The sequence below is a fragment of the Nerophis lumbriciformis genome, linkage group LG13 (assembly GCF_033978685.3).
Source record: "Nerophis lumbriciformis linkage group LG13, RoL_Nlum_v2.1, whole genome shotgun sequence".
NCBI classification, from domain to species: domain Eukaryota; kingdom Metazoa; phylum Chordata; class Actinopteri; order Syngnathiformes; family Syngnathidae; genus Nerophis; species Nerophis lumbriciformis.
This window is the reverse complement of record NC_084560.2, coordinates 45,374,006-45,382,920: the sequence shown is the minus strand read 5'-3', so window position 1 is coordinate 45,382,920 and position 8,915 is coordinate 45,374,006. Positions and strand designations below refer to the sequence as shown.

General features: G+C 43.2%; 2 protein-coding genes across 2 annotated transcripts in view; both read right to left on the bottom strand.

Annotated features, from left to right (window-relative positions):
* gpr18 (G protein-coupled receptor 18) overlaps nt 1–7,897 on the bottom strand; it is a 56,023-nt gene extending 48,126 nt beyond the window's left edge. Inside the window, exon 1 of the mRNA XM_072914539.1 lies at nt 7,790–7,897. The gene's annotated coding sequence lies outside the window, so the exon portion shown is untranslated. The remainder of the gene's footprint in view (nt 1–7,789) is intronic.
* The window catches only part of gpr183a (G protein-coupled receptor 183a), a 26,771-nt gene extending 18,859 nt beyond the window's left edge, over nt 1–7,912 (bottom strand). The window contains exon 1 of the mRNA XM_061970733.2: nt 7,790–7,912. The gene's annotated coding sequence lies outside the window, so the exon portion shown is untranslated. The remainder of the gene's footprint in view (nt 1–7,789) is intronic.
* Nucleotides 7,913–8,915: the final 1,003 nt, after the last annotated feature.

The window sequence follows — 8,915 nt, the reverse complement described above, 5'->3', positions numbered from 1 at the left end:
TGCACGTTAGAGATGCGCGGTTTGCGGACACAACCGCGGAGTCCGCGGATTATCCGCGGATCGGGCGGATGAAATTTAAAAAAATAAGATTTTATCCGCTCGCGGGTCGGGTCGGGCGGATTAATTAGATTTTTTTTTTGTTTTTTTTTTTGCGGGTGGCAGTTAAACCAATTGGGAAATATATATACATAGTTAAATGTTGTTACCCACATACGAAAAACGAGCAGGCACCTGCTGCATATGCCACAACAGAAGAAGAAAAAAGAAAAGAGATGGACACTTTTACGGAGCGGAGAAGGGACGCCTCGCCGGGGTCCGGGACCGAGGCCCCTTCCCCCGAGAGGGCCCCACCGGGAGCCGTAGCTGAGGCGATCCGCAAGAAGGGCCCGACGCACGTCCAGGGTCACCACCGCGCCCACCGCACCGACACCCCGCCTCGTCCGCTTTCGCCGCGGCCGGCGTCACGCGCAGCAGGTAAGCAGCTTACCTGCCCGCCACCCCCGTGGCCGGGGGCTCGTAACAGGGGTCACTCCGCGCGCTCCGCCCGCGCAGCTTACCTGCTTGCCACCCCTGTTGCCGGGGGCGCGTAACAGGGGTGGCAGTGCGCTCACGAAAGGGGTGGGGCTCACCCTGGTTGATATAGAGAGCAGGACGGTGGCCATGGAAGTCGGAACCCGCTAAGGGAGTGTGTAACAACCCACCTGCCGAATCAACTAGCCCTGAAAATGGATGGCGCTGGAGCGTGGGCCCATACCTGGCCGCCGCCGGCAGCGAGACGCGCTTGGAGGTGCGCTCAGCGCGGCTCCCATATGATTGCGCACTGGTGTGCGTCTGGGTCGTGACAGCGTGGCACGCGCAAGTCTGTGCTGCGTTGGATCAGTCTCCTTTCTTTAACAGGCAAAAGCTTTATAACCTCACCATACCTGCCAACTTTTAAATCAGAAAAACCTAGTAGCCAGGGTCCAAGGGCCGCAGGCCCCGGTAGGTCCAGGACAAAGTCCTGGTGGAGGGTTCAGGGCTTCGCCCCCCGACGCAAAATGATTATTAGCATTCAGACAGGTTAAAATGTTGCTAAAACCATCACTTTTCTATCAGTCACAGTGACTTTTCAAAACAAAAATATTACAGCAAAAATCATATGGGTTGATTGACATGTTTATTCTGTAAGCTAACTTCAATAGTTTGAAATTATTTTGACAGTTAATGCCAGTTATCCTGTCAACCTTTCACAAGACTTCAATTTGTTAATTGAAAGTATAAATAGTATAAACACTTTTAACAGTATGTCGTGCTGTGAAATACAGCCGACAGGATGGCGCACCAAACACGAAGCAAGGCCATGGTGCAGGAGAACAATTAAGGACTTCTTTCATTTAAGGTTTGTGATAAACCATCAAACTCATTCGTTAAAAGGACTCTATAGTAATATAAAGCGAATTTTTCTGGACATTATCATGCAAGAAAAGTTTATTTTTGGGATCGCGATCACCGCGTAATGATTTTTAAAGGTTGCATTACATTATTAACTGTCCCATGTGATCAGCCAGTGCGATTGGAAGTCCATGCTCAATTATTGCCTCCGTAAATAAAACTTCGGCATTTATCACATCCAAAGAATCTGTTTGGGCGACGAAAAACGTCGAAAGTTTTCCACTTGTATCGCTAGCAACGGCATTAGACTTGTGTTTTTTTGTCCCAACGTGGTCTTTTACATCGCTAATTCCTCCGTGTCCGATCGAAAAATCTTGTCTGCACAAGGTGCAATTCGCGTAGTTTTCACCCTTTTTTTTTTTTTTTTTTTTAATGTTAGATATATAACAACGGGCGGATGGCGGGCGGATGCAGTTTTGATCAAACGTTACATCGGGTGGATGGCGGATGGTTGACGACTTTCTGCCGCGGTTGCGGATGAAATAAATTGCCTATCCGCGCATCTCTAATGCACGTACAACACTTAAGACCTTCAGTATATCAGTATGTGGAATTAAATGATGGAATGGATTAAGCAAAGCAATCAAACAATGTACTAATATGATCCACTTCAAGAAACTCTTCAAACTTAAAGTGTTTACAAAGTACAAAGAAGAAGAACCACGATAAACATTCTGAATTTATTTAACTCATCCATTCTTTCACTCACTAATCTTACTTATCTCAACATATGAAATGTAACTTACTTCACCAATTATCATTTATTTACTTATTTTAGTGTGATTACTTATGGAGTATATTGTGAATAAATTGAGAACAGGAAGTGAACAAAAAGTTTTAGCAACTGTTATGTAAAAGAAAAGGGGTAGGATTAAATAAGCTCTGCTTCTTCCTACTCCTTTTCCAACATGTTGAAAAGAGAAACTGGAGATTGTGATGTATCATGTTGTATACTGTATTTTCCGCACCATTAGCCGCACCTAAAAACCACAAATTTACTCAAAAGCTGACAGTGCGGCTTTTAACCCGGTGCGCTTTATATATGGATTAATATTACGATTCATTTTCATAAAGTTTCGATCTCGCAACTTCGGTAAACAGCCGCCATCTTTTTTCCCGGTAGAACAGGAAGCGCTTCTTCTTCTACGCAAGCAACCGCCAAGGTAAGCACCCGCCCCCATAGAACAGGAAGCGCTTCTTCTTCTACTGTAAGCAACCACCCGCCCCGGAAGAAGAAGAAGCACGCGGTGCATGCTGGGATATGTGACGTTTCATTTCCATTTGTGTGTTTATGTAAAGACCCCAAAATGGCTCCTATTAAGTGTGTTGTCTGTCTAATTATAAATAATGCAGACGAGGCGTGTTAACTGAGTTCTCAACGTTTACTCACAGCGTGCTCATAACCACATTCTAACTGCCAGCATACAACAACGCTTCTCAGGGCCACCGCGCATGCTCGTCACTATCGTTGCATGCTGGGTAGTGTAGTTGTTATATTTGCTAGCTCATAACATCACATTAAGAGACACGCTTACGCGCTTAATTCAATACTCGCCGTCATTCCGGGTGGATTGACAAAAGACCTCCAGCCGCTAGATATTGGTGTCAACAGGGCATTCGAAGCTAGACTGCTAACTGCGTGGGAACAATGGATGACCGAAGGCGAACACACCTTCACTAAGACAGGGAGGCAGCGCCGGACGACATTCGCCCAACTTTTCAATTCGGACACCGAAGGAGAAAAATTCGAGGGATTTATGAATGAAGAATAACTTCAGAAAGTGAGCGCTATGTTTATTTTGTGTGTTGTGACATTAACGTTCGAGCAACATTATGTTGCTATTGCTCTGCACTATTTTGAATTTTACTATGTTTGTGATTGCACATTTGCGTACATTTTGGGAGTGAACAGAGTTGTTAGAACGCTGGTTTTTAATATATTATTAAAGTTTGACTGACCTATCTGACTGTTTTTTTGACATTCCCTTTAGCGCAGCGTAGGCGCGGCTTATAGTCCGGGGCGGCTTATTGGTGGACAAAGTTATGAAATATGCCATTCATTGAAGGTGCGGCTAATAATCCGGTGCGCCTTATAGTGCGGAAAATACGGTACTTGCATGTTCGAAATAAACTCAAACTCAAAAACGCTTTGGTTTTTGTTCGATTTGGTCTCAGTCTGACTTAGTGGAACAGGTTACTAATGAAAAGTGAGGTACCCGCAGTATGTGCAAAAAAGGAGATTATCTGCCAACCCAAATAATCGATACAGTAACAAAACATGTATTTTATTGCATTTTGTCACTTATAATACAAAGCTCGCCCTACGTTTTGATAAATAATGTTTGTAGTATTTTAATAACATTTTGTATGAAATGTTCACCTTTTTTTCCTCATTAGCGTATTTTCCAGACTATAAGCCACTACCTTTTTCCAGCGCTTTTGTTACGTCTTGGGCGCATGGCTGAGATTGTCGTGTTCCTTCCAAGGCAGAAGACAAGCAGGAGCGGCGTGCAGGTAAGATTTAAGTTATTTTTTAATTATTTTAAGGCAGGATCAAAATTACAAAACAGAGGACGCTAGCAAGCGTGGAGCTAAACAAAAACCAAAATGTCACCAAGGGTGAAAAACGGGGAATGCTGCACGGCAGAATAATCTAAAAAGCGAGGAGAAAACCAGGGGAACGTAAATGTTGCATAAAGCAAACATTGACCCAGCAACTATTGCTGGGTGACAGGAAACTATAAAGGGGAGTGATTAACCAAAACACCTGGTGGGACACACTAATTGCAAAACTAAGACAGGTGAGGAGAATCAGTGCCCATGGAAACCAACAGTAAACAGGGAAAGAGTGTGCACCCAGGAAACAGACTAAAACAGAAACATAACCAACATAAATCATGCCATGATCCGGGTAACGGATCATGACAGCTTTGAACCCTGCGGCTTATAAGACTGTGTGGCTAACATATGGATTTTTCTTTGCTAACAGCTAGGGGTGTAACGGTACGTGTATTTGTATTGAACCGTTTCGGTACGGGGGTTCCGGTTCGGTTCGGAGGTGTACCGAACGAGTTTCCACACGGACATATTAAGTAGCGTAACGCACCTTGTGTAAACAATGCACAACACACGGCATGCTAGCAGCTAACGGGCTACGATAGACTGACCATACGTCCTCTTTTCACCGGACATGTCCTCTTTTGCGGGGCTGTCAGGGCGGAGTTTCTTAAATACCTCAAATGTCCGGCATTTTGAGTTATGGTTGCGTGTATTTTCAATGTACGTTCAGGGTTAAGAAGGGGTTAAAAACAAAACAAATGCAGCAACATTGGTGAGGGAGGGGCAGAGACAGAGAGAGAGAGAGAGAGTTACGATAAACGCGCATGCGTCGCCAGGCTCTGCTTTTTATCCATAGATTTATCACATTTCATTTTTTATTATCTAAACAGGCATGTGATTTGACCACAATGAAAACGACTGAAAAAATTCCCGGGGGTCTGGGGGACGCCCCCCGAAGTTCCTGGTTTTTCACCAATTTAACATGCTAAAATGAACAAAGACAGCACCATTTGAAGAAAATATTCTAGTGTTTAAAGACATGAAAACATCATTAATAGAACATACCTTGCTTCAAGTTGTTTCATATGTTTTTGGCATTTCGCATGTACTTCCAAAGCCTTGAAACCTCGTGATCCATAGTCAATGTTATCATGACACCACGTGCACAAAACCTTTCCGGGACGGCCGATTTTCCGAATAAAATCACCGAACAAAGTCGTAACTTCCTTCTTCCCAACAGTATCAGTGATTTCCCTTTCCATCCAGTCCCATCGAAACTTATTTTTGACATGTTTATCAATTTCTTTTACTCGTAAAGCGTCCTTTCTCTCGAGAACCGACATCGTTTACATATTGAAAAGGGCGGTAATAACCATTATGAATGATGACGTTATTAACGTCATCATTCATAACAGATGTCCTGATTGGTCGATATGTTCCTTGTGACCAATCAACTACGGCGTAATATAAACTATGTCTCGAATCTTGATTTAGGGTCGGGAAAAAAACCCGGAAAAACGGGAGATAATTATTTTTTTCCCCCCGAGATTAAAAAAGACGGAATTCCGACTTTAGACGGAAAAATCACGCATTTTCACAAATGCATACACGATTAAAGCACCTCATTACCGTGTGAACACATTTATATACAGGTAAAAGCCAGTAAATTAGAATATTTTGAAAAACTTGATTTATTTCAGTAATTGCATTCAAAAGGTGTAACTTGTACATTATATTTATTCATTGCACACAGACTGATGCATTCAAATGTTTATTTCATTTAATTTTGATGATTTGAAGTGGCAACAAATGAAAATCCAAAATTCCGTGTGTCACAAAATTAGAATATTACTTAAGGCTAATACAAAAAAGGGATTTTTAGAAATGTTGGCCAACTGAAAAGTATGAAAATGAAAAATATGAGCATGTACAATACTCAATACTTGGTTGGAGCTCCTTTTGCCTCAATTACTGCGTTAATGCGGCGTGGCATGGAGTCGATGAGTTTCTGGCACTGCTCAGGTGTTATGAGAGCCCAGGTTGCTCTGATAGTGGCCTTCAACTCTTCTGCGTTTTTGGGTCTGGCATTCTGCATCTTCCTTTTCACAATACCCCACAGATTTTCTATGGGACTAAGGTCAGGGGAGTTGGCGGGCCAATTTAGAACAGAAATACCATGGTCCGTAAACCAGGCACGGGTAGATTTTGCGCTGTGTGCAGGCGCCAAGTCCTGTTGGAACTTGAAATCTCCATCTCCATAGAGCAGGTCAGCAGCAGGAAGCATGAAGTGCTCTAAAACTTGCTGGTAGACGGCTGCGTTGACCCTGGATCTCAGGAAACAGAGTGGGCCGACACCAGCAGATGACATGGCACCCCAAACCATCACCCAACCATGCAAATTTTGCATTTCCTTTGGAAATCGAGGTCCCAGAGTCTGGAGGAAGACAGGAGAGGCACAGGATCCACGTTGCCTGAAGTCTAGTGTAAAGTTTCCACCATCAGTGATGGTTTGGGGTGCCATGTCATCTGCTGGTGTCGGTCCACTCTGTTTCCTGAGATCCAGGGTCAACGCAGCCGTCTACCAGCAAGTTTTAGAGCACTTCATGCTTCCTGCTGCTGACCTGCTCTATGGAGATGGAGATTTCAAGTTCCAACAGGACTTGGCGCCTGCACACAGCGCAAAATCTACCCGAGCCTGGTTTACGGACCATGGCATTTCTGTTCTAAATTGGCCCGCCAACTCCCCTGACCTTAGCCCCATAGAAAATCTGTGGGGTATTGTGAAAAGGAAGATGCAGAATGCCAGACCCAAAAACGCAGAAGAGTTGAAGGCCACTATCAGAGCAACCTGGGCTCTCATAACACCTGAGCAGTGCCAGAAACTCATGGACTCCATGCCACGCCGCATTAACGCAGTAATTGAGGCAAAAGGAGCTCCAACCAAGTATTGAGTATTGTACATGCTCATATTTTTCATTTTCATACTTTTCAGTTGGCCAACATTTCTAAAAATCCCTTTTTTGTATTAGCCTTAAGTAATATTCTAATTTTGTGACACACGGAATTTTGGATTTTCATTTGTTGCCACTTCAAATCATCAAAATTAAATGAAATAAACATTTGAATGCATCAGTCTGTGTGCAATGAATAAATATAATGTACAAGTTACACCTTTTGAATGCAATTACTGAAATAAATCAAGTTTTTCAAAATATTCTAATTTACTGGCTTTTACCTGTATACGCTTGTGTTAGTTGACGTCGACCACGTTCAGAGTGTATGTTTTTTTAACTTTTGTCACGTTTTCGTCGACTGAACTCCGAAGGAAGGTCGCGGGCCATAGCGGGCAACGTTCCCCGCGCCAAAATGTCATGTTGGCGCGCAAAAATGTCATGTTGGCGCGCAAAAACACTTATTATGAGAAGGCGGCTGTGCACATGAGGAAGTGGGCACCCACTCTGGGTGTGTGGCTCTTGGGCTCTATCTATGTTTTCTAACATTAACCATGGTCAACAAAAAATATGTATTTATTAGTAATGGTACAACGGCTGGAATAAGCTCCCCGTAAGGGATAAGCGGTAGAAAATGGATGGATGGATGGTAAAACGGCTGTAAAGCACCATAATGATAAATGTTTAACAGTTGTCATTCTCGTACATCGTATATGAGGATGTGGATTGATTGGATAATGGCTTTGCACTGTAAAGAAGTGCTATATAAATCTAATCCATTATTATTGTTATTAGTTTGTTAAGCCAGCTAAATATACATTGATTCAACACAAAGGCTGGAAAGTTACCTCAGATTTTACGTGGTCTGGAGTGTGCGTCGGCGTCCACCGCACATGGCACCGCACTTCAAACCCGACCAGGCAGCTCCTCTTTCATGTGTGCGAGCTGGAGCCCACATGCACTAATACAACATCTGCTGATTTGCGACCAGTGACCATGGTGACAAAATATCCTGTCGTAAGCACAGCACGCCCACTCACCACCACGCCCGCACCCACCATCCACTACTCCCTCTGTCCATCCTCACGGCTCACTTCCCCTTGTTTAGACGTCAGCTAAGATGAATTACCGACACCTCCCGATCACTAAGATAGTTTGTCAAAAAGAATTCAACAAAATCATAACCAATTGGCACAAGGAAGTGGTTACAGCTGTCACATTCATGACTCAAATCCTCCTTTTTCACAGTCACCTATTCACTTTCATATCTGTACAAAACAGGGCTGAATATCACTATGTACTTCATATAGTGTTTGTCATATTTTTAGCTCCTCACGTTATGGGTGGCAGCAGTTAGTTAAAAAACAACAACATACTCTACTTAGTGACTGGAATGAGAAGTGCAGCTGAACGTCCAAACTAACAAAATGAATACCAATACCCAGAGGTGGGTAAGTAACGCGCTACATTTACTCCGTTACATCTACTTGAGTAACTTTTGGGATAAATTGTACTTCTAAGAGTAGTTTTAATGCAACATACTTTTACTTTTACTTGAGTATATTTATAGAGAAGAAATGCTACTTTTACTCCGCTACTTTTATCCACATTCAGCTCGCTACTCGCTACTAATCTTTATCGATCTGTTCATGCACGCTTTGTTTGTTTTGGTCTGTCAGACAGACCTTCATAGTGCCTGCGTTTCAACAAATACAGTCACTGGTGACGTTCACTCCGTTCCACCAATCAGATGCAGTCACTGGTGACGTTGGACCAATCAAACAGAGCCAGGCGGTCACATGACCTGACTTAAACAAGTTGAAAAACTTATTGGGGTGTTACCATTTAGTGGTCAATTGTACGGAATATGTACTGTACTGTGCCATCTACTAATAAAAGTTCCAATCAATCAAACAAAAGTGTGAAGGAAAAAAGACCCTTTTTTACTTCAACCGTACATCCCGTCAAAAGCCT